This window comes from Bombina bombina, chromosome 1, assembly GCF_027579735.1.
Source record: "Bombina bombina isolate aBomBom1 chromosome 1, aBomBom1.pri, whole genome shotgun sequence".
Lineage (NCBI taxonomy): Eukaryota > Metazoa > Chordata > Amphibia > Anura > Bombinatoridae > Bombina > Bombina bombina.
This window is the reverse complement of record NC_069499.1, coordinates 1,033,602,317-1,033,626,230: the sequence shown is the minus strand read 5'-3', so window position 1 is coordinate 1,033,626,230 and position 23,914 is coordinate 1,033,602,317.

Sequence of the window (23,914 nt, the reverse complement as noted above, 5' to 3'; positions counted from 1 at the left end):
GCTCTTGACCTTCATCCTGCTATGCGCATCTCCAATGTTTTTCATGTCTCCCTCTAGAAACCATTGGTTTGTAATCGGTTTACCACTGTGTTGCCTCGTCCCCGTCCTATCTTTGTTGAGTACCATGTATGTCCAGGGGCCGTGTACAGTATTTGGTTCACTGGAGGGGATACGGTCCGGAGGAGCATTCTTGGGTTCCCTCCTCTGATGTTCATGCTCCCGCCCACCTCCGTGCCTTCCATGCCCGTTTCCCCAATAAGCCTTTTGTCCTCCCGCGAGGGAGGGGTCGTTGAGGGGAGGGTACTGTTAGGGTTTTTTCCCTGTTGTGTTTGCCATGTGCTGCTGGCAGCCATTTTACTCACCTCTCTTCCTGACTATGGTGCATTGTGGGGGATGCTGCTCATTTCCTGCACTTCCTTTTATGGCCAGACTGGTGTGCATCATCCATGTGAGACAGGATGCAGTCTCAGAATTGTGATGTCATCACTTATTATTTAAAGGGCCTATGTTCAGTATGCTTTGCCTTTGCGTTGTCTCAGACCTGTTTGTGTATTACCTGGCTACCTGACGTCCTTCCTGGTTCCTGATCCCTGGCTTGTTCCTAACTCTGCTGTTTTCCTTGTTCCTGATTCTGGCTCGTCTGACTATTCGCTTTGGCTCCAGACTCGGCTCGTCTGACTACCAGCTCTGGTTTTGATTCCTGGCTTGTTATTTGACTTGTTGACTTTTTATTATTTTTTGCTATTAATAAAGGTGTGATTATTTTTGCAATTCTCGTCTCAGTCTGATTCCTGGCACCCTGACAATGCTATCGCATGACTAAGGGGTTAATCCCTGAAACGTTGCTGGTTTTAATGGGTCAACAATAAAGACATTTATTATATGACGTACAGTGCTGGTGTATTGTGTGCAATTGGATAAAGAAAGGGTTAATGCAGTTAACCCCCACACCATGCACTATTACAGTGGTGCTGTTTTCCCATCCCTTTGAATTTAACTGTATACAAAATCTATTGGCCTTCTACAGTGACACATTTAATAGTGTAGTGTATATTGGTGGCAGTGGAGGCTAAGATGGCGGTTCGCCCCAAATGAGGTGTCCCGCTATTAGTGTTGTGAGTGCTAGTGCCGGTAAACCCCTAAACACTGCCCGAGATAAAGCTGGCTTGTTCCCGGGTCGAAGGCCTGCAGGAGGCATCTGTACTGTGTGAGCCCAGGCAATGTTACTCACACTTGAAGTTCGGGGTTTCAGTAGTCTATCGACTCCCTTCTGCTGCAATGGTCCATTTCAATCCGAGATCTGCTGATGAATGGGTGCTTGAGCTCCGGAGCGGATCTCCGTCCCTCTGGCGCTGTACGATGTTGAGGTAATGTCTATACGTTCAAGCGCCAGCATAACTCTGTGGGCCGTTCAGCCAGGCCTCACCTCAGGTGATTTATACTACAACTGAGGTGTAGCAATCTGCTTCTGCCTTCTGATAACTTGCTGTAACCAGACTGTTGCATAACTGTCAAAGATGCCGGTTATTTAAAGGCATTCTGCACTGATTTTGACCTGTGGTGTCTAACAGCGTGCGTGCATTCCATGCCTCTTCTGACGTTTCTGATCTATATGGTAATTAGGCTGGAGGTTAGAATATTTCCTTTTTAATTTCACTAATTAGTCAAACACTGAAGATTTTGTTAGTGTGTCAGGCAAAAGTCTACTCTAATGCAGAAAATGAAGCATAGTTTAAAAGACTGCATGAAAGAGATGAGATAGTAAAAAAACGGGCTAGGCTTTGAAAACTCTCCTGTGCTTCAGGAGGAGCGTTTTTTTCTAGGGAAGTTCCTTAAATGAAGGCATTCCTTTTAACCTGCACATTCCCTGCTACTGTCAGTCATAAAAGTGCCTCTGTTCAATAACCCCTACACTGCAGGGGTAAAATAGGGTCTATATCAGTATTATGTTGTCTAAAAATTAATGATTAAAAGTACTTACTCCATTGTCAGGGTATGCTTTGCAGTTACCTTCCAGTAGCGGAGGTGTTAATTAGCATACCTGTCCTGTGATTACATTAAAAAATGTGTTAAATGTACTGTATGTAATATTCTAGATCTGGAGAGGAAAGAGTTAATCAGACTGTCTCACACCAATGAATTTTTTATGTGTCTGGCCTGGGAAAAGGAATATGGAATTTTATTCTATTGAAAGTGAGAGTCTCTTTTGGTATTATGTCTTCTTGTGCAAATAATGGCAAGGTTTAGCAATGTTCATTTGGGCTATGAGTGCACAGTGAGATTAGTTTGTGCTTGTGTACAGCTACCTCGGAGGTGTTAACCGTTCTCTTGCCAGCTACAATAAGATTTCCAAGACAAGAGGAATGCTTGATTATCTAAAGATTGAAGAATAAATACATTCACCTAGATTTAGAGTTTTACATTAGAAGGGGTGCGTTAGCTACGCGTGTTTTTTTTTCCCCCCGCACCTTTTAAACAACGCTGGTATTTAGAGTTCTCTGAAGGGCTGCGTTAGGCTCCAAAAAGGGAGCGTAGAGCATAATTTACCGCCACTGCAACTCTAAATACCAGCATTGCTTACAGACACAGCCAGCTTCAAAAACGTGCTTGTGCACGATATCCCCATAAGAAACAATTGGCCAGTTTGAGCTGAAAAAAACCTAACACCTGCAAAAAAGCAGCGTTCAGCTCCTAACGCAGCCCCATTGTTTCCTATGGGGAAACACTTCCTAAATCTGCACCTAACACCCTAACATGAACCCCGAGTCTAAACACCCCTAATCTTACACTTATTAACCTCTAATCTGCCACCCCCGCTATCGCTGACCTCGGCATATTATTATTAACCCCTAATCTTCCGCTCCGGACACTGCCGCAACCTACGTTATCCCTATCAACCCCTAATCTGCTGCCCCTAACACCGCCGACCCCTATATTATATTTATTAACCCCTAATCTGCCCCCCCCAACGTCGCTGCTACCTTACCTACACTTATTAACCCCTAATCTGCCGACCGGACCCTGCGCTGCGGAATCTGTTGGCGCTCTACAAATAACCGATAATAATAATAATAATAATAACCCTAACACTAACACCCCACTAAGTTAAATTTAATTTAAATCTAACGAAATAAAATAAATCTTATTAAATAAATTAATCCTATTTAAAGCTAAATACTTACCTGTAAAATAAACCCTAATATAGCTACAATATAACTAATAATTATATTGTAGCTATTTTTGCATTTATATTTATTTTACAGGCAACTTTGTATTTATTTTAACTAGGTACAATAGCTATTAAATAGTTAATAACTATTTAATAGCTACCTAGCTAAAATAAGTACAAAATTACCTGTAAAATAAATCCTAACCTAAGTTACAATTAAACCTAACACTACACTATCAATAAATTAATTAACTAAACTATCTACAATTATCTACAATTAAATCAACTAAACTAAATTACAAAAAAACAAACACTAAATTACAAAAAATAAAAAAAGATTACAAGACTTTTAAACTAATTACACCTACTCTAAGCCCCCTAAAAAAATAACAAAGCCCCCCAAAATAAAAAAATGCCCTACTATATTCTAAAATATAAAGTTAACAGCTCTTTTACCTTACCAGCCCTTAAAAGGGCCTTTTGCGGGGCATGCCCCAAAGAAAACAGCTCTTTTGCATTTAAAAAAAACATACAATACCCCCCCAACATTACAACCCACCACCCACATACCCCTAATCTAACCCACCCAAGCACCCCTTAAAAAACCTAACACTTAGCCCCTGAAGATCTCCCTTATAGACCTTATCTTCACCACGCCGGGTATCACCGATCCGTCCAGAAGAGGGTCCTAAGTCTTCATCCTATGCGGCAAGAAGAGGTCCAGAAGAGGGTCCGAAGTCTTCATCCTATCCAGCAAGAAGCGGACATCCGGACTGGTAAACATGTTCATCCAGGCGGCGTCTTCTATCTTCATCCATCCGGCACGGAGCGGGACAATCTTGAAGCAGCCGACGCGGATCCATCCTCTTCTTCCGGCGACTCCAGACGAATGAAGGTTCCTTTAAGTGACGTCATCCAAGATGGCGTCCCTCGAATTCCGATTGGCTGATAGGATTCTATCAGACAATCGGAATTAAGGTAGGAAAAATCTGATTGGCTGATTGAATCAGCCAATCAGTTTCAAGTTCAATCCGATTGGCTGATCCAATCAGCCAATCAGATTGAGCTTGCATTCTATTGGCTGTTAAGATCAGCCAATAGAATGCAAGCTCAATCTGATTGGCTGATCCAATCAGCCAATCGGATTGAACTTGAATCTGATTGGCTGATTCAATCAGCCAATCAGATTTTTCCTACCTTAATTCCGAATGGCTGATAGAATCCTATCAGCCAATCGGAATTCCAGGGACGCCATCTTGGATGACGTCACTTAAAGGAACCTTCATTCGTCGGGAGTCGCCGGAAGAAGAGGATGGATCCGCGTCGGCTGCTTCAAGATGGTCCCGCTCCGCGCCGGATGGATGAAGATAGAAGACGCCGCCTGGATGAACATGTCTACCGGTCCGGATGTCCTCTTCTTGCCGGATAGGATGAAGACTTTGGACCCTCTTCTGGACCTCTTCTTGCCGGATAGGATGAAGACTTTGGACCCTCTTCAGGACGGATCGGTGATACCCGGTGTGGTGAAGATAAGGTAGGGAGATCTTCAGGGGCTTAGTGTTAGGTTTTTTAAGGGGTGTTTGGGTTAGATTAGGGGTATGTGGGTGGTGGGTTGTAATGTTGGGGGGGGTATTGTATGTTTTTTTTAAATGCAAAAGAGCTGTTTCCTTTGGGGCATGCCCCGCAAAAGGTCCTTTTAAGGGCTGGTAAGGTAAAAGAGCTGTTAACTTTTTACTTTAGAATAGGGTAGGGCATTTTTTTATTTTGGGGGGCTTTGTTATTTTTTTAGGGGGCTTAGAGTAGGTGTAATTAGTTTAAAATTCTTGTAATTTTTTTTTTTGTTGTAATTTAGTGTTTTTTTTTGTAATTCAGTTTAGTTGATTTAATTGTAGATAATTGTAGGTAGTTTAGTTAATTAATGTATTGATAGTGTAGTATTAGGTTTAATTGTAACTTTGGTTAGGATTTATTTTACAGGTAATTTTGTACTTATATTAACTATTTAATAGCTATTGTACCTAGTTAAAATAAATACAAAGTTGCCTGTAAAATAAATATAAATGCTAAAATAGCTACAATATAATTATTAGTTATATTGTAGCTATATTAGGGTTTATTTTACAGGTAAGTATTTAGCTTTAAATAGGATTAATTTATTTAATAAGATTTATTTTATTTCGTTAGATAAAAATTATATTTAACTTAGGGGGGTGTTAGTGTTAGGGTTAGACTTAGCTTTAGGGGTTAATACATTTATTAGAGTAGCGGCAAGGTCTGGTCGGCAGATTAGGGGTTAATAAGTGTAGGTAAGGTAGCGGCGACGTTGGGGGGGGGGGGGCAGATTAGGGGTTAGTAAATATTATGTAGGTGTCGGCGATGTTAGGGGCAGCAGATTAGGGGTACATAGGGATAATGTATGTGGCGGCGGTGTGCGGTCGGCAGATTAGGGGTTAAAAAAATTTATTAGAGTGGCGGCGATGTGGGGGGACCTCGGTTTAGGGGTACATAGGTAGTTTATGGGTGTTAGTGTACTTTAGAGCACAGTAGTTAAGAGCTTTATGAACCGGCGTTAGCCCATAAAGCTCTTAACTCCTGACTTTTTTCTGCGGCTGGAGTTTTGTCGTTAGAGTTCTAATGCTCACTTCAGCCAAGACTCTAAATACCAGCGTTAGGAAGATCCCATTGAAAAGATAGGATACGCAATTGGCGTAAGGGGATCTGCGGTATGGAAAAGTCGTGGCTGGAAAGTGAGCGTTAGACCCTTTCCTGACTGACTCTAAATACCAGCGGGCGGCCAAACCAGCGTTAGGAGCCCTTAACGCTGGTCTGGACGGCTAACGCAGAACTCTAAATCTAGGCGATAGTGTCATATTTTGTTTAGACACCAAAATAACTTGATTTTGTCATGTAGTGTGATTTTTATTTTAAATGTATTGTCTGGTTATACTTATCAGATACAGTGCTTTCTGGAATCCACAAACCTACATTGGCCTATATATTCTCTAATGAAAAAAATAATAATTGTGTGAATTCTAGTCTTATTTTTATTAAGGTTGTTGGTACATTTGGTACTACAGTAATTTGCATAGCTAATAATACAATTAATATTTTGCTGTACAATAGAATATATCTACTTGTGAATGTATACTAAAGTATTTTGCACAACTGGTACTACAATGTATGTATTGCTGTGCAATAGACTACATTTGCTTGTGACAGAATACTACAGTATTTTATATAACTGGTCTGTGAACCCCCATTTGAATAACCCACAAGTCGCCACTGCTCTCTTATATTACCTAGATCTTACCTTAGAAGGTAGGAATAATTGCATTGTTACTCAGACCTATAGGAAACCCACAGCAGGCAATACTATACTACATGCCACTTCACAAAATCCTAAGCATTTGATTAAAGGTATTCCTAAGAGTCAATTAATCTGCTTAAAGAGAAACACCAAATCAGATGACATATATAATAAACAGTCTATTGAATTGAGACAGACTTGAAAATAGGGGATATCAAATTGAAGATCTAGAAAAATGTAGGAAAGAAATGAAATCATATAAACAAACCACACAAAAAAACATTTAATCAATATACAGTAGTCTTTAATTTTGAAAAAGCATTTATATTTATCTAGAAACCTATATTAAAAAACTGTAAATTTGTTTTTTTTTTTTAAAAAAAACAACACATACATTAGCTCAAGCTTTATTTCCAAGTTTTATCACAAAAAATAATAAGAAAAAGTATAACTGGCTATCTAAGTCAGGCCATTTCAGATGCGGTAGTAGAAAGTGCAATACCTGTGCCAATATGAAACTGGGACATAATTTTTCTTCAAACATAAATAAGAAAGTTTTTTTTCTATTCATTTGTATGCGAATTGCAGTACCACTTTTGTAGTTTACTTGTTGACTTGCAAGTTATGTATTAGCCAGTACATAGGAAAAACATCTAGAGAAGTAAGAACAAGATATTGCTGTAAGATTCAGCAGTTGCACATAATTTTAAATATACTAATTTTTACAATTTAGCTGAAATGTACACACACATCATTGATATTGCTACAGTGCCACCTAGAGGAGGAAACAGAAATAAGAGTTGTATTGGATTTTGAATTTAGATACAAGGTTCCCAAAACGTATGAATAGAAAATGGGACAAAAGTTTGTTCATAGACAATTGAAATCAATTCAATCTAAATTTCTCCTTGTCAGGACAATTGTCAGGGAAAATTCCCCATTTTTATATTGCATATTAATCACATGTCTGTGCTATTGTCAGGGTGCCAGGAATTAGACTGAGACAAGAAGTGCAAAAATAATCACACCTTTATTAATAACAAAAACAATAAAAAGTCCACGTCACATAACAAGCCAGGAGTCAAAAACCTGAGCTGGTAGTCAGACGAGCCGAGTCAGGAGCCAAAACGAGTAGTCAGACGAGCCGGAATCAGGAATAAGGATCCCTGCTGTGTTTGCCATGTGCTGCTGGCAGCCATTTCTCCAACATAGGTGTGTCCGGTCCACGGCGTCATCCTTACTTGTGGGATATTCTCTTCCCCAACAGGAAATGGCAAAGAGCCCAGCAAAGCTGGTCACATGATCCCTCCTAGGCTCCGCCTACCCCAGTCATTCTCTTTGCCGTTGTACAGGCAACATCTCCACGGAGATGGCTTAGAGTTTTTTAGTGTTTAACTGTAGTTTTTATTATTCAATCAAGAGTTTGTTATTTTGAAATAGTGCTGGTATGTACTATTTACTCAGAAACAGAAAAGAGATGAAGATTTCTGTTTGTATGAGGAAAATGATTTTAGCAACCGTAACTAAAATCCATGGCTGTTCCACACAGGACTGTTGAGAGCAATTAACTTCAGTTGGGGGAACAGTGTGCAGCCTCTTGCTGCTTGAGGTATGACACATTCTAACAAGACGATGTAATGCTGGAAGCTGTCATTTTCCCTATGGGATCCGGTAAGCCATGTTTATTACGATTGTAAATAAGGGCTTCACAAGGGCTTATTAAGACTGTAGACTTTTTCTGGGCTAAATCGATTCATTATTAACACATATTTAGCCTTGAGGAATCATTTTATCTGGATATTTTGATATAATAATATCGGCAGGCACTGTATTAGACACCTTATTCCTTAGGGGCTTTCCCAAAGCATAAGCAGAGCCTCATTTCGCGCCGGTGTGGCGCACTTGTTTTTGAGAGGCATGGCATGCAGTCGCATGTGAGAGGAGCTCTGATACTTAGAAAAGACTTTCTGAAGGCGTCATTTGGTATCGTATTCCCCTTTGGGCTTGGTTGGGTCTCAGCAAAGCAGATACCAGGGACTGTAAAGGGGTTAAAGTTTAAAACGGCTCCGGTTCCGTTATTTTAAGGGTTAAAGCTTCCAAATTTGGTGTGCAATACTTTTAAGGCTTTAAGACACTGTGGTGAAAATTTGGTGAATTTTGAACAATTCCTTCATGTTTTTTCGCAATTGCAGTAATAAAGTGTGTTCAGTTTAAAATTTAAAGTGACAGTAACGGTTTTATTTTAAAACGTTTTTGTACTTTGTTATCAAGTTTATGCCTGTTTAACATGTCTGAACTACCAGATAGACTGTGTTCTGAATGTGGGGAAGCCAGAATTCCTATTCATTTAAATAAATGTGATTTATGTGATAATGACAATGATGCCCAAGATGATTCCTCAAGTGAGGGGAGTAAGCATGGTACTGCATCATTCCCTCCTTCGTCTACACGAGTCTTGCCCACTCAGGAGGCCCCTAGTACATCTAGCGCGCCAATACTCCTTACTATGCAACAATTAACGGCTGTAATGGATAATTCTGTCAAAAACATTTTAGCCAAAATGAACACTTGTCAGCGTAAGCGCGGCTGCTCTGTTTTAGATACTGAAGAGCATGACGACGCTGATATTAATATTTCTGAAGGGCCCCTAACCCAGTCTGATGGGGCCAGGGAGGTTTTGTCTGAGGGAGAAATTACTGATTCAGGGAACATTTCTCAACAGGCTGAACCTGATGTGATTGCATTTAAATTTAAGTTGGAACATCTCCGCATTCTGCTTAAGGAGGTATTATCCACTCTGGATGATTGTGACAAGTTGGTCATCCCAGAGAAACTATGTAAAATGGACAAGTTCCTAGAGGTGCCGGGGCTCCCAGAAGCTTTTCCTATACCCAAGCGGGTGGCGGACATTGTTAATAAAGAATGGGAAAGGCCCGGTATTCCTTTCGTCCCTCCCCCCATATTTAAAAAATTGTTTCCTATGGTCGACCCCAGAAAGGACTTATGGCAGACAGTCCCCAAGGTCGAGGGAGCGGTTTCCACTTTAAACAAACGCACCACTATACCCATAGAGGATAGTTGTGCTTTCAAAGATCCTATGGATAAAAAATTAGAAGGTTTGCTTAAAAAGATGTTTGTTCAGCAAGGTTACCTTCTACAACCAATTTCATGCATTGTCCCTGTCGCTACAGCCGCATGTTTCTGGTTCGATGATCTGATAAAGGCGGTCGATAGTGATTCTCCTCCTTTTGAGGAGATTATGGACAGAATCAATGCTCTCAAATTGGCTAATTCTTTCACCCTAGACGCCACTTTGCAATTGGCTAGGTTAGCGGCTAAGAATTCTGGGTTTGCTATTGTGGCGCGCAGAGCGCTTTGGTTGAAATCTTGGTCGGCTGATGCGTCTTCCAAGAACAAGCTACTTAACATTCCTTTCAAGGGGAAAACGCTGTTTGGCCCTGACTTGAAAGAGATTATCTCTGATATCACTGGGGGTAAGGGCCACGCCCTTCCTCAGGATCGGCCTTTCAAGGCAAAAAATAAACCTAATTTTCGTCCCTTTCGTAGAAACGGACCAGCCCAAGGTGCTACGTCCTCTAAGCAAGAGGGTAATACTTCTCAAGCCAAGCCAGCTTGGAGACCAATGCAAGGCTGGAACAAGGGAAAGCAGGCCAAGAAACCTGCCACTGCTACCAAGACTGCATGAAATGTTGGCCCCCGATCCGGGACCGGATCTGGTGGGGGGCAGACTCTCTCTCTTCGCTCAGGCTTGGGCAAGAGATGTTCTGGATCCTTGGGCGCTAGAAATAGTCTCCCAAGGTTATCTTCTGGAATTCAAGGGACTTCCCCCAAGGGGGAGGTTCCACAGGTCTCAGTTGTCTTCAGACCACATAAAAAGACAGGCATTCTTACATTGTGTAGAAGACCTGTCAAAAATGGGAGTGATTCATCCTGTTCCATTAAGAGAACAAGGGATGGGGTTCTACTCCAATCTGTTCATAGTTCCCAAAAAAGAGGGAACGTTCAGACCAATCTTAGATCTCAAGATCTTAAACAAGTTTCTCAAGGTTCCATCGTTCAAGATGGAAACCATTCGAACTATTCTTCCTTCCATCCAGGAAGGTCAATTCATGACCACGGTGGATTTAAAGGATGCGTATCTACATATTCCTATCCACAAGGAACATCATCGGTTCCTAAGGTTCGCATTCCTGGACAAACATTACCAGTTCGTGGCGCTTCCTTTCGGATTAGCCACTGCTCCAAGGATTTTCACAAAGGTACTAGGGTCCCTTCTAGCTGTGCTAAGACCAAGGGGCATTGCTGTAGTACCTTACTTGGACGACATTCTGATTCAAGCGTCGTCCCTTCCTCAAGCAAGGGCTCACACGGACATTGTCCTGGCCTTTCTCAGATCTCACGGATGGAAAGTGAACGTGGAAAAGAGTTCTCTATCCCCGTCAACAAGGGTTCCCTTCCTGGGAACAATAATAGACTCCTTAGAAATGAGGATTTTTCTGACAGAGGCCAGAAAAACAAAACTTCTAGACTCTTGTCGAATACTTCATTCCGTTCCTCTTCCTTCCATAGCTCAGTGCATGGAAGTGATCGGGTTGATGGTAGCGGCAATGGACATAGTTCCTTTTGCGCGCATTCATCTAAGACCATTACAACTGTGCATGCTCAGTCAGTGGAATGGGGACTATACAGACTTGTCTCCGAAGATACAAGTAAATCAGAGGACCAGAGACTCACTCCGTTGGTGGCTGTCCCTGGACAACCTGTCACAAGGGATGACATTCCGCAGACCAGAGTGGGTCATTGTCACGACCGACGCCAGTCTGATGGGCTGGGGCGCGGTCTGGGGATCCCTGAAAGCTCAGGGTCTTTGGTCTCGGGAAGAATCTCTTCTACCGATAAATATTCTGGAACTGAGAGCGATATTCAATGCTCTCAAGGCTTGGCCTCAGCTAGCGAGGGCCAAGTTCATACGGTTTCAATCAGACAACATGACAACTGTTGCGTACATCAACCATCAGGGGGGAACAAGGAGTTCCCTAGCGATGGAAGAAGTGACCAAAATCATTCTATGGGCGGAGTCTCACTCCTGCCACCTGTCTGCTATCCACATCCCAGGAGTGGAAAATTGGGAAGCGGATTTTCTGAGTCGTCAGACATTGCATCCGGGGGAGTGGGAACTCCATCCGGAAATCTTTGCCCAAGTCACTCAGCTGTGGGGCATTCCAGACATGGATCTGATGGCCTCTCGTCAGAACTTCAAAGTTCCTTGCTACGGGTCCAGATCCAGGGATCCCAAGGCGGCTCTAGTGGATGCACTAGTAGCACCTTGGACCTTCAAACTAGCCTATGTGTTCCCGCCGTTTCCTCTCATCCCCAGGCTGGTAGCCAGGATCAATCAGGAGAGGGCGTCGGTGATCTTGATAGCTCCTGCGTGGCCACGCAGGACTTGGTATGCAGATCTGGTGAATATGTCATCGGCTCCACCTTGGAAGCTACCTTTGAGACGAGACCTTCTTGTTCAGGGTCCGTTCGAACATCCGAATCTGGTTTCACTCCAGCTGACTGCTTGGAGATTGAACGCTTGATTTTATCGAAGCGAGGGTTCTCAGATTCTGTTATCGATACTCTTGTTCAGGCCAGAAAGCCTGTAACTAGAAAGATTTACCACAAAATTTGGAAAAAATATATCTGTTGGTGTGAATCTAAAGGATTCCCTTGGGACAAGGTTAAGATTCCTAGGATTCTATCCTTCCTTCAAGAAGGATTGGAAAAAGGATTATCTGCAAGTTCCCTGAAGGGACAGATTTCTGCCTTGTCGGTGTTACTTCACAAAAAACTGGCTGCTGTGCCAGATGTTCAAGCCTTTGTTCAGGCTCTGGTTAGAATTAAGCCTGTTTACAAACCTTTGACTCCTCCTTGGAGTCTCAATTTAGTTCTTTCAGTTCTTCAAGGGGTTCCGTTTGAACCCTTGCATTCCGTTGATATTAAGTTATTATCTTGGAAAGTTTTGTTTTTAGTTGCAATTTCTTCTGCCAGAAGAGTTTCAGAATTATCTGCTCTGCAGTGTTCTCCTCCTTATCTGGTGTTCCATGCAGATAAGGTGGTTTTACGTACTAAACCTGGTTTTCTTCCAAAAGTTGTTTCTAACAAAAACATTAACCAGGAGATTATCGTACCTTCTCTGTGTCCGAAACCAGTTTCAAAGAAGGAACGTTTGTTGCACAATTTAGATGTTGTTCGCGCTCTAAAATTCTATTTAGATGCTACAAAGGATTTTAGACAAACATCTTCCTTGTTTGTTGTTTATTCCGGTAAAAGGAGAGGTCAAAAAGCAACTTCTACCTCTCTCTCTTTTTGGATTAAAAGCATCATCAGATTGGCTTACGAGACTGCCGGACGGCAGCCTCCCGAAAGAATCACAGCTCATTCCACTAGGGCTGTGGCTTCCACATGGGCCTTCAAGAACGAGGCTTCTGTTGATCAGATATGTAGGGCAGCGACTTGGTCTTCACTGCACACTTTTACCAAATTTTACAAGTTTGATACTTTTGCTTCTTCTGAGGCTATTTTTGGGAGAAAGGTTTTGCAAGCCGTGGTGCCTTCCATTTAGGTGACCTGATTTGCTCCCTCCCTTCATCCGTGTCCTAAAGCTTTGGTATTGGTTCCCACAAGTAAGGATGACGCCGTGGACCGGACACACCTATGTTGGAGAAAACAGAATTTATGTTTACCTGATAAATTACTTTCTCCAACGGTGTGTCCGGTCCACGGCCCGCCCTGGTTTTTTAATCAGGTCTGATAATTTATTTTTTTAACTACAGTCACCACGGTACCATATGGTTTCTCCTATGCAAATATTCCTCCTTAACGTCGGTCGAATGACTGGGGTAGGCGGAGCCTAGGAGGGATCATGTGACCAGCTTTGCTGGGCTCTTTGCCATTTCCTGTTGGGGAAGAGAATATCCCACAAGTAAGGATGACGCCGTGGACCGGACACACCGTTGGAGAAAGTAATTTATCAGGTAAACATAAATTCTGTTTTTACTCACCTATCTTGCTGACTTTGGTGCATACTGTATGATGCTGCTCATTTCCTGCACTTCCTTTTATGGCAAGACTGGTGTACATCATCCGTGTGAGACAAGATGCAGTCTCAGAATTGTGATGTCATCACTTATTATTTAAAGGGCCTCTGTTCACTATGCTTTGCCATTGCGTTGTCTCAGACCTGTTTGTGAGAGCTACTGTGTATTACCTGGCTGTCTGATGTCCCTCCTGGTTCCTGATCCCTGGCTTGTTCCTGACTCTGCTGTTCTCCTTGTTCCTGATTCCGGCTTGTCTGACTACTCGCTTTGGCTCCTGACTTGGCTCGTCTTACTATTCGCTTTGGCTCCTGACTCAGCTCGCCTGACTACCAGCTCTGGTTTTGATTCCTGGCTTGTTATTTGTTTTGTGGACTTTTTATTATTTTTTGCTATTAATAAAGGTGTGATTATTTTTGCACTTCTCGTCTCAGTCTGATTCCTGGCACCCTGACATTACGCAAGGGCCATAAATCCTGATGGTGCTAATAATCCACCTTTACCTGCCATAATTTCCAGGATGGATGAACAGGATCACCGCTTTGATCAATTTGCACTAGTCCTGCAAACCCTGCTGACTCGCACTGCACATTTGGACCAAAGTGTTTAGCAAGTTATGGCTGCTCCTGTTTCCGCTGCTGCATCTAGTCCTACCAGGAGCATATCCGGTTCTGCACCTCTACCTCAGCCATATAGAGGCAATCCTAATCAGTGCAGAGGGTTTTTGAACCAGGTGGGCATTTTCTTTGAGATGTTACCTCCGGCGTTTCCCTCTGACAGAGCTAAGGTGGGATTTATCATCTTGTTACTCTCTGACACAGCTCTTGCCTGGGCTAATCCCTTGTAGGAGACTAATAAACCTGTGATTTCAAATTACCCTGAATTTGTGGCATCCTTTTGAAGGGTATTTGATGCTCTGGCTCGCTCCTCCTCTGCTGCTAAACGACTCATGTCCATTCAGCAAGGTACAAGATCTGTTGCTCAGTATGCCATTGAGTTCCGTATGCTTGCCGCAGAGCTAGGTTGGAACAATGAAGCCCTTGTTGCCGCCTTCTTTCATGGGCTCTCTGATGCGATTAAAGATGAAGTTGATGCCACAGGTTTACCAGAAGATCTCGAGGCATTGGTGTCTTTTTTTTATCCTAACTGACATCAGACTAAGTGAGAGGCCCTCTTTCAAGGAGCGCTTGCAAAAGCCTCCTGTTCCGTTGTCTCCTACGTGTTCGTTCCCACCCATGCCTCCTTCTCCTCCCATGCCTGCTGGTCCCGAGTCACCATGTACTGCGGAGCCGATGCAGTTGGGATTAACGCGTCTCTCCGCAGCGGAGAGGGCCTTTAGGAGGAGGGAGGGGCTCTGCCTCTATTCTGGGTTACAGGGCCACCTTTGAAGTCTTGTCCAACACGGCCGGGAAACGCTCACACCTAAGGTCCTGTCGGGGGCAGACCTTGGGTGGTTTATTCTCGTCCCCGGAACCGCTAAAGGAGAAACCTTTGGTCACGGTTGTCCTTTCCTGGGTGGACTCCTCCATAGTCATCCAGGCTCTTGTTGACTCTGGTGCTGCGGGTTATTTCATTGACAGTGCTTTTGTATCGAAGCACTCCATTCCTGTTTTGCCTTGGTCCGCTCCGCTTGCTATTGAGGCCATTGATGGCAGGCCCCTTCAGCCCACACTCGTTACTCATGAAACTGCTCCATTATCCATGGCTGTTGGGGCTCTCCATTTTGAAACCCTCCAGTTCCAGGTGATAAACTCTCCGCATTTTCCGGTTATTCTGGGTTATCCCTGGCTCCAAAAGCACAATCCCAATCTCGACAGGCGCAGGTCGGAAATTTTGTCGTGGTTCCTGCAATGTATTTCCACTTGTCTTCAGAAACCAGTAAAAGTCTTGTGCACGTCAATCTCAATTGCCAGAGGAGTACCGAGAGTTCCTAGATGTTTTTGACAAGGTGCGTGCCGGTACGTTGCCTCCTCACCGGTCTTACGATTGTGCCATAGACCTTCAAACCGGAGCCATTCCTTCTCGGGGTTGGGTTTACCCTCTGTCTGTTGCGGAGAATTGTGCTATGGAGGAGTATGTTGCAGATGCTCTGTCACGGGGGGGAACATCCGCAAATCCTGCTCTCCTGCAGGGGCTGGCTTCTTCTTTGTGAAGAAAAAGGGTGGCGAGTTAAGACCATGCATCGATCATAGGGGTCTTAATCGTCTTACCATTAAGAATGCTTACCCTATTCCGCTCATTACGGAACTCTTTGACCGCCTCAAGGGAGCTACGGTCTTTACTAAACTTGATTTGAGAGGAGCGTACAATCTCGTTAGGATCAAGGAGGGCCACGAATGGAAAACAGCATTTAACACCAGGAGCGGGCATTATGAGTATCTTGTAATGCCCTTTGGCCTATGTAATGCTCCTGCTGTTTTCCAGGAATTTATTAATCATGTCCTACGAGATATGTTGCAGCAGTGTGTTGTGGTGTACTTAGATGACGTCCTCATACACTCACCCACACTTGAGGCTCATCGTTCTGATGTTACACGGGTTCTTCAGAGACTATGTGAGAATGGCCTGTTTGTAAACTCGAGAAATGTGGGTTCCATCAGACTCAAGTAACCTTCCTAGGTTATGTTATCTCCGTTGCAGGGTTCTCCATGGATCCTGACAAGTTATCTGCAGTTCTGCAGTGGCCTCGCCCAGTTGGTCTTCGGTCTATTCAACGTTTTTTGGGGTTCGCCAATTACTATAGAAAGTTTATTAAAACCTTTTCATCCTTGGTCAAACCTATCACAGACATGACCCGTAAAGAGAATGATCCACTCCATTGGTCACCTACTGCCATTAAGGCCTTTGATAGTCTTAAGACTGCATTTGCTGCCGCTCCAGTTCTGGCTCATCCTAACCCTGTCCTGCTCATCCTAACCCTGTCGATGCGTCTGAGACTGGAGTAGGTGCCCTCTTGTCTCAACGTCCTACACCTGACGGTTCCTTGCATACGTGTGGTTTCTTTTGTCTCCAGCGGAGAGCAATTATGAAATTGGCGACAGGGAATTACTGGCCATAATTTTGGCACTCAAGGAATGGAGGCATCTTCTCGAGGGTTCTAGCGTGCCAGTGCTCATTCTTACTGACCACAAGAATTTAATTTATCTATCTGAAGCAAAACGTTTGTCGCCCGGACAGGCCAGATGGGCACTATTTTTGTCTCGGTTTATTTATGTGGTCTTCTACCTACCTGGTAGTAAGAATGTTAGGGCTGATGCCCTCTCTCGACAATTTTCACCTCTGTCCAAGGAGAAGTCTGTACCTACTCCTGTTATACCTCCTGACCATATTTTGGCTACCATAAGTACTAGTTTGACATCTCCCTTGGGGGAGGAGATCCTGGCTGCACAAACCAATGCACCTCCTGAGAAAGCTAGTGGTAAGTGTTTTGTTCCTGAGAATCTTCGAACTAAACTTTTGCACACTTACCACTATCCTAAAGCCGCAGGTCACCCAGGCAAGAACCAAATAATTTGGTCTGTCAATCGACAATGGTGGCCAGGTCTTCGTTCTGATGTTGCTGCGTATGTTGCCTCCTGCTCATTTTGTGCACAGAATAAGACTCCTCTACGTCTTCCTGTGGGTCTTCTTCAACCTATTGCTAATGGTGAGCTTCCTTGAACACATCTTTCCATGGACTTCATTGTTGAGCTCCCTGTTTCCAATGGCAATACTGTTATCCTTATGGTGGTTGACCGTTTTTCTAAAATGTCACATTGCATTCCCTTGAAGAAGTTGCCTACCGCTCAGCCAAGTTCCAGGATTATTGTGGTGATCTGAGACATAGCAACGGAGGAACTGTTCCAGAGCATGATTAGACAATTAGATTGAGGGTGATATGCCGAGGAGAAGGAAAGCTGGATCCCCATTTGAGCACAAAAGGAACGCCAAAATCTGGAGACAAACTGGCCACCCCGGTCCGAGACTATCTCCTTGGGTAACCCATGTAAACGGAAGACCTCCCAAGTATAAATTGAAGAAAGCTCCTGAGCAGTAGGCAACTTCTTCAAGGGAATGCAATGTGACAACAGTATTGCCAATGGAAACAGGGAGCTCGACAATGAAGTCCATGGAAAGATGTGTCCAAGGACGCTCACCATTAGCAATAGGTTGAAGAAGACCCACAGGTAGATGTCGAGGAGTCTTATTCTGTGCACAGACTGAGCAAGAGGCAACATATGCAGCAACATCAGAACGAAGAATTGTCGAGTGACAGACCAAATCATTTGGTTCTTGCCCGGGTGGCCTGCGGCTTTAGGATAGTGGTAAGTGTGCAATAGTTTAGTTTGAAGATTCTCAGGTACAAAGTACTTACCACTAGGTTTCTCAGGAGGTGCATTGGTTTGTGCAGCCAGGATCTCCTTCCCTAAGGGAGAAGTCAAATTAGTATGTATGGTGGCCAAAATATGGTCAGGAGGTATAACCGGAATAGGTACAGACTCCTCCTTGGACAGAGGCAAAAATTGACGAGAGAGGGCATCAGCCCTAACATTCTTACTACCAGGCAGGTAGGAGACCACATAATTAAATTGAGACAAAAATAGCGCCCATCTGGCCTTTCGGGGCGAGAAACATTTTGCTTCGATTAGATAAGTCAAATTCTTGTGGACAGTAAGAATGAGCACTGGTACGCTAGTACCCTCGAGTAGGTGCCTCCTTTCCTGAGTGCCAAAATTATGGCCAGTAATTCCCTGTCACCAATTTTATAATTGCACTCCGCCAGAGACAATTTCTTAGAGAAGAAACCGCACAAATGCAAGGAACCATCAGGCATAGGACGTTGAGACAAGATGGCACCTACTCCAGTCTCAGACGCATCGACCTCAAGAACCTCAAGGACGCCATCTTGGATGACGTCCCTTAAAGGAACCTTCATTCTTCTGCCCGCCTGGAGGACCCCTTCTTGGATAAAGACTTCTCCCGGCTTCGTTGAGGACTTCTTGCCGCTTGGATGAAGACTTCTCCCAGCTTCGTTGAGGATGGATGTCTTCGAGGGTGGATGTCTTCGAGGGTTAGTGTTAGCTTTTTTTAAGGGATTATTGAGTGGGTTTTATTTTTAGCTTAGGGTTTGGGCTGAAAAAGAGCTAAATGCCCTTTTAAGGGCAATGCCCATCCAAATGCCCTTTTCAGGGCAATGGGGAGCTTAGGTTTTTTAGATAGGATTTTATTTGAGTTAAAAGAGACCACAGTAATATTCAACACAGAATCATATCTTTCACTTAGACACATATTACATGTCTTTTTTACAGGTAAAAGAGACAATTTATTTGGGGCAATGCCCTGCAAAAGGCCCTTTTAAGGGCTATTGGCAGTTTAGTTTTTTTTTATTTTGGGGGGCTTTTTTATTTTGATAGGGCTATTAGATTAGGTGTAATTAGTTTAAATATTTCTTTTTTATTTTGTGTAATTTAGTGTTTGTTTGTTTTTTGTAATGTAGTTAATTGTACTTAAAGGGCCATGATACCCAAATGTTGAAACACTTGAAAGTGATGCAGCATAGCTGTAAAAAGGTGACTAGAAAATATCACCTGAACATCTCTATGTAAAAAATAAAGATATTTTACCTCAAAAGTTCCTCAGTAGCCACATCCCATTGTAAAGGGCTTCTAAGCAGCAAATCAGTATGCCTGTCCCGGGACAGGCAAAGGGGCGAGCATTGTGCACACTCATCCTATTTTCCAATTCAGTTTAAGGAACGTTACTATGAAATCTCATGAGAGTCTCATGAGAGTCATGCGAGTTAAGTGAAATCTCATGAGATCACAGTAAAAGAGTTCATGACCTCGGCACTGTTGATGCTGATTGGCTGCTGTTAATTTCTTCATATATTTTTTTTTTACCTGCAGCTGAGCAGCAGCTGAATTATAACTTTTTACAGAGAACTAACTCTGCTGAGCTGAGGAAATTGTGAGGTAAAATATCTTCCTTTTTTACATAGAGATGCTCTGGTGATATTTTCCTGTCAGCTTTTTGCAGTTATACTGCATCAGTTTCAAGTGATTTAGCATATGAGTAGTATGTCCCTTTAATTAATGTAATTTATTTAATTGTAGTGTAAGGTTAGGTGTTTTATTTTACAGGTAAATTTGTATTTATTTTAACTAGGTAGCTAGTAAATAGTTAATAACTATTTAGTAACTACTCTACCTAGTTAAAATAAATACAAACTTGCCTGTGAAATAAAAATAAAACATAAGCTAGATACAATGAAACTATTAGTTATATTGTAGCTATCTTAGGTTTTATTTTACAGGTAAGTATTTATTTAGTTTTAAATATGAATAATTTAGGTAGTAATTTTTATTTGGAATAATTTAAATTATGTAAAAGTTAGTGGGTGTTAGGGTTAGACTTAGGGTTAGGTTTAGGGGTTAATAACTTTAGTATAGTGGCGGAGATTTTGGGGGCAGCAGATTAGGGGTTAATAACAGTAATGTATGTTGCGGCGATGTTAGGGACAAGCAGATTAGGGGTTAATAATATTTTACTAGTGTTTGCAATGCGGGACTACGGCAGTTTAGGGGTTAATGTTTATTATAGTGGTGGCGATGTCCGGAGCGGCAGATTAGGGGTTAAAATTTTTATTTTAGTGTTTGCGATGCGGGAGGGCCTCGGTTTAGGGGTTAATAGGTAGTTTATGGGTGTTAGTGTACTTTGTAACACTTTAGTTATGAGTTTTATGTTACAGCTCTGTAACGTAAAACCCATAACTACTGACTTTCAGTACAGATCTTGTAGTTATGGTCTGTACCGCTCACTTTTTGGCCAGACAGGCAAACTCGTAATTCCGGCACTATGGAAGTCCCATTGAAAAGGGACTTTTTGAAAACTGTGGTAGTTACGTTGCGTTACGGCCAAAAAGGTGTGCGGTACAGATATTCCTGCAAGACTCGTAATACCAGCGGTAGTGAAAAAGAGCCATAACGCTGCTTTTTCACCATAACGCAAAACTCGTAATCTAGCCGTGTTTGTTTATTGATCTGGTCTCAGTTTAATTAACAGACAAATGCAAAACTAAAAGGATGCAGGTTTTATTTGTATTAATAAAGCTTGGTCCTGGGAATGACAAAAGAGGGAAGAGGCGCTCTGGTGCAGATAAACCCAATAATGAGTGAGATTTCCAAAAAGAGAAATACTAATACTCACAAAGGTGATTGCACTTCCAGTGCAATAATCCACAAGCCGAAACTTCTGAGCCGTTCGGCTGACTCTTTCTCTCCCGGTATGCTCCCGGCAACAATCAGGCCCCGGTATGCTCCCGGCGACAATCTGGCCCCTAAGAGAAATAAAGCATAGAACACCTTTGGTGCAGATAACCCTGACCAGTATGGAACTACTATCAGAGGGTAGATGTGAATACTCACAAACGTGTGTGCACAATCAGTGCAATATCGAGCGGACCGAAACTTTGTAAAGCCGTTCGGCTGACTTCCGAAAGAAATGTGGCTATTGCTCTCACTATTGAGAGCAATAGCCACATTTCTTTCGGAAGTCAGCCGAACGGCTTTACAAAGTTTCGGTCCGCTCGATATTGCACTGATTGTGCACACACGTTTGTGAGTATTCACATCTACCCTCTGATAGTAGTTCCATACTGGTCAGGGTTATCTGCACCAAAGGTGTTCTATGCTTTATTTCTCTTAGGGGCCAGATTGTCGCCGGGAGCATACCGGGGCCTGATTGTTGCCGGGAGCATACCGGGAGAGAAAGAGTCAGCCGAACGGCTCAGAAGTTTCGGCTTGTGGATTATTGCACTGGAAGTGCAATCACCTTTGTGAGTATTAGTATTTCTCTTTTTGGAAATCTCACTCATTATTGGGTTTATCTGCACCAGAGCGCCTCTTCCCTCTTTTGTCATTCCCAGGACCAAGCTTTATTTCTACGTATACTTTGGAGAGAGCTGCTGATTCCTGGGGCTATCTACACTATATAATTTCTCAAGAATTGTGGGACTTTTTAGTACACTGAATATACATGGACTTTTCTTTTTCTGTATATCAATACCGAGGAATCCAATAAGTATTTATTATATTTCATTTGTTGATCATTCTTATATATATATATATAATTTTAGTGTTGTATTTTTGTTTTATATTATATATTCTTTACAGGAAATAATAGAAATTATCATAATTACAACTTTCACTTTAAGAATAGCATTGAATAGGCGCACCTCTCTTTTCCTAAAACACACTTTTGTTAGTGCTGTTTTTTCCATATATTTATTTGTATTATCCTTTGCAAATGATATAATTCAAAGTGTTATTAAATTGCACACATTGCCCCTGCAAAGCTGGATACCACCATTTTATATATATTGAGGTACATTAACAGAATGAGATAGAGGTTCCAGAATATTTATTGTGTCTAAACACATAATACACATTGCGGGTACACTACTGAAATAATAAAAATAATAAGGATAATATTCAAAACATCCTTAATATGCACTTTATTATGTACCACTAAGGGCTCTATTTATCATTATTTTCTGAAATACAACTTTCAATTCTCCTATCAGTTCTCCACAGCTCGCCCTTGGAGAGGCGCACAGGTGCGCCAATATTTATCATTATTATTTTAATGCCAATTTGCATGCTAGAGATGCGGCAGATTAATGATAAATCTCACCATTCTTTTTTGGAATGGGCCTTATTTATCATTCTAACAGCTTCGAATTCCGATTATTTCTATTTAATTATTTATTTTTTTCATTAAAATCATAATGTTTTTACTAACCTTAGCCCTGTCAATTCATGATTTTTATATACCTAATTACATTCAAATATAACTATTGAAAACAAAAACTTACATAATGATTAATGTAATTTTTTTTTTTAGAGATTGTTAAATACACCTTTTTTTCCTGTTAATAAAGCTTATCAATTAATTTTTTGCCAACTATGTTACATTGTTGTGATATTGCTGGCTTTACAATGATAAGCTCATTATTTTATATCTTCAAAAAAATCGATTAGGACACCAATACACTTAAATAATATATTTTTATTGATTACATAATAAAAAAAATGTTGCATTCACATTTATATTTGTAAAGATTATACATACTATATTAAATTTTTTCAATTTTAAGCCGCATTGCACGCAATGTGGAGTAGTTATCCATGAGTCCTGTTTCCGCTTTAAGCAAGACCTCTAATAATTATTTTTTATTTATTAAAATGTTTTGATCTTCAGGAACTGAAAAAGAAAAAAGTAATTATTTAAAGGGACACTGAACCCACATTTTTTCTTTTGTGATTCAGACAGAGCATGCAATTTTAAGCAACTTTCTAATTTACTCCTATGATCAATTTTTCTTTGTTCTCTTGCTATCTTTATTTGAAAAAGAAGGCATCTAAGATTTTTTTTTAAATTCAGAACTATGGACAGCACTTTTTTATTGGTGGATGAATTTATCCACCAATCAGCAAGGACAATCCAGGTTGTTCACCAAAAATGGGCCGGCATCTAAACTTACATTCTTGCATTTCAAATAAAGATACCAAGAGAATGAAGAAAATTTGATAATAGGAGTAAATTAGAAAGTTGCTTAAAATTTCTTGCTCTATCTGAATCCCGAAAGAAAAAATGTTGGTTCAGTGTCCCTTTAAATAAGCACATGGTTTTAAAAATAGATTATTTTTTTACATTATATATCAAATTTTTAAACTAAGATTAAGAAGTATCTTTCAGGAACCATCAATATCCATCATTATAAACATTGAATTTTTTTCTATGTCAATAAGATAAACTAATAAAATAATATATGTATACATCAAATTTTGGGTTATGAACCATTTGACAACCCTTTTTTAGCTCTCTATTCTATGATCTCAATTGAGATTGAGGCCCAGTATATCGTGCAACAAACCATAGAATGGTCTGTCCATGACATAGGGAATATTTCAGTACTCTGAACAAGAGATGAACTTGTTATGTCTGCATAATATAATCTATTCTAGAATATCTAGAGGTGGGGATGTGAATAAAATGTATAATTCTTTTCTTCCATATGGAATACTCTGCAAACGTCATGGATGGTTAAATCTCTCAGACATTTTCTAATTCTAAGTTTATTTGGTATTGGAGATGTTCTATTAGAATTGTCAGTCTGTGGGTTAAGAGTGCAATTAAAGTCAACACACACTAGTGGAGGGCCTTTAGCATTATCCATATAAGATTGGATATATTTTTAACCTGACTCTGCTTTTAACAGAAACTACATAGGATTTTAACTAAAAAAATAATTGGTAATTTTGTTTTTAGATCACTGTAAGATATAATAATAAAATT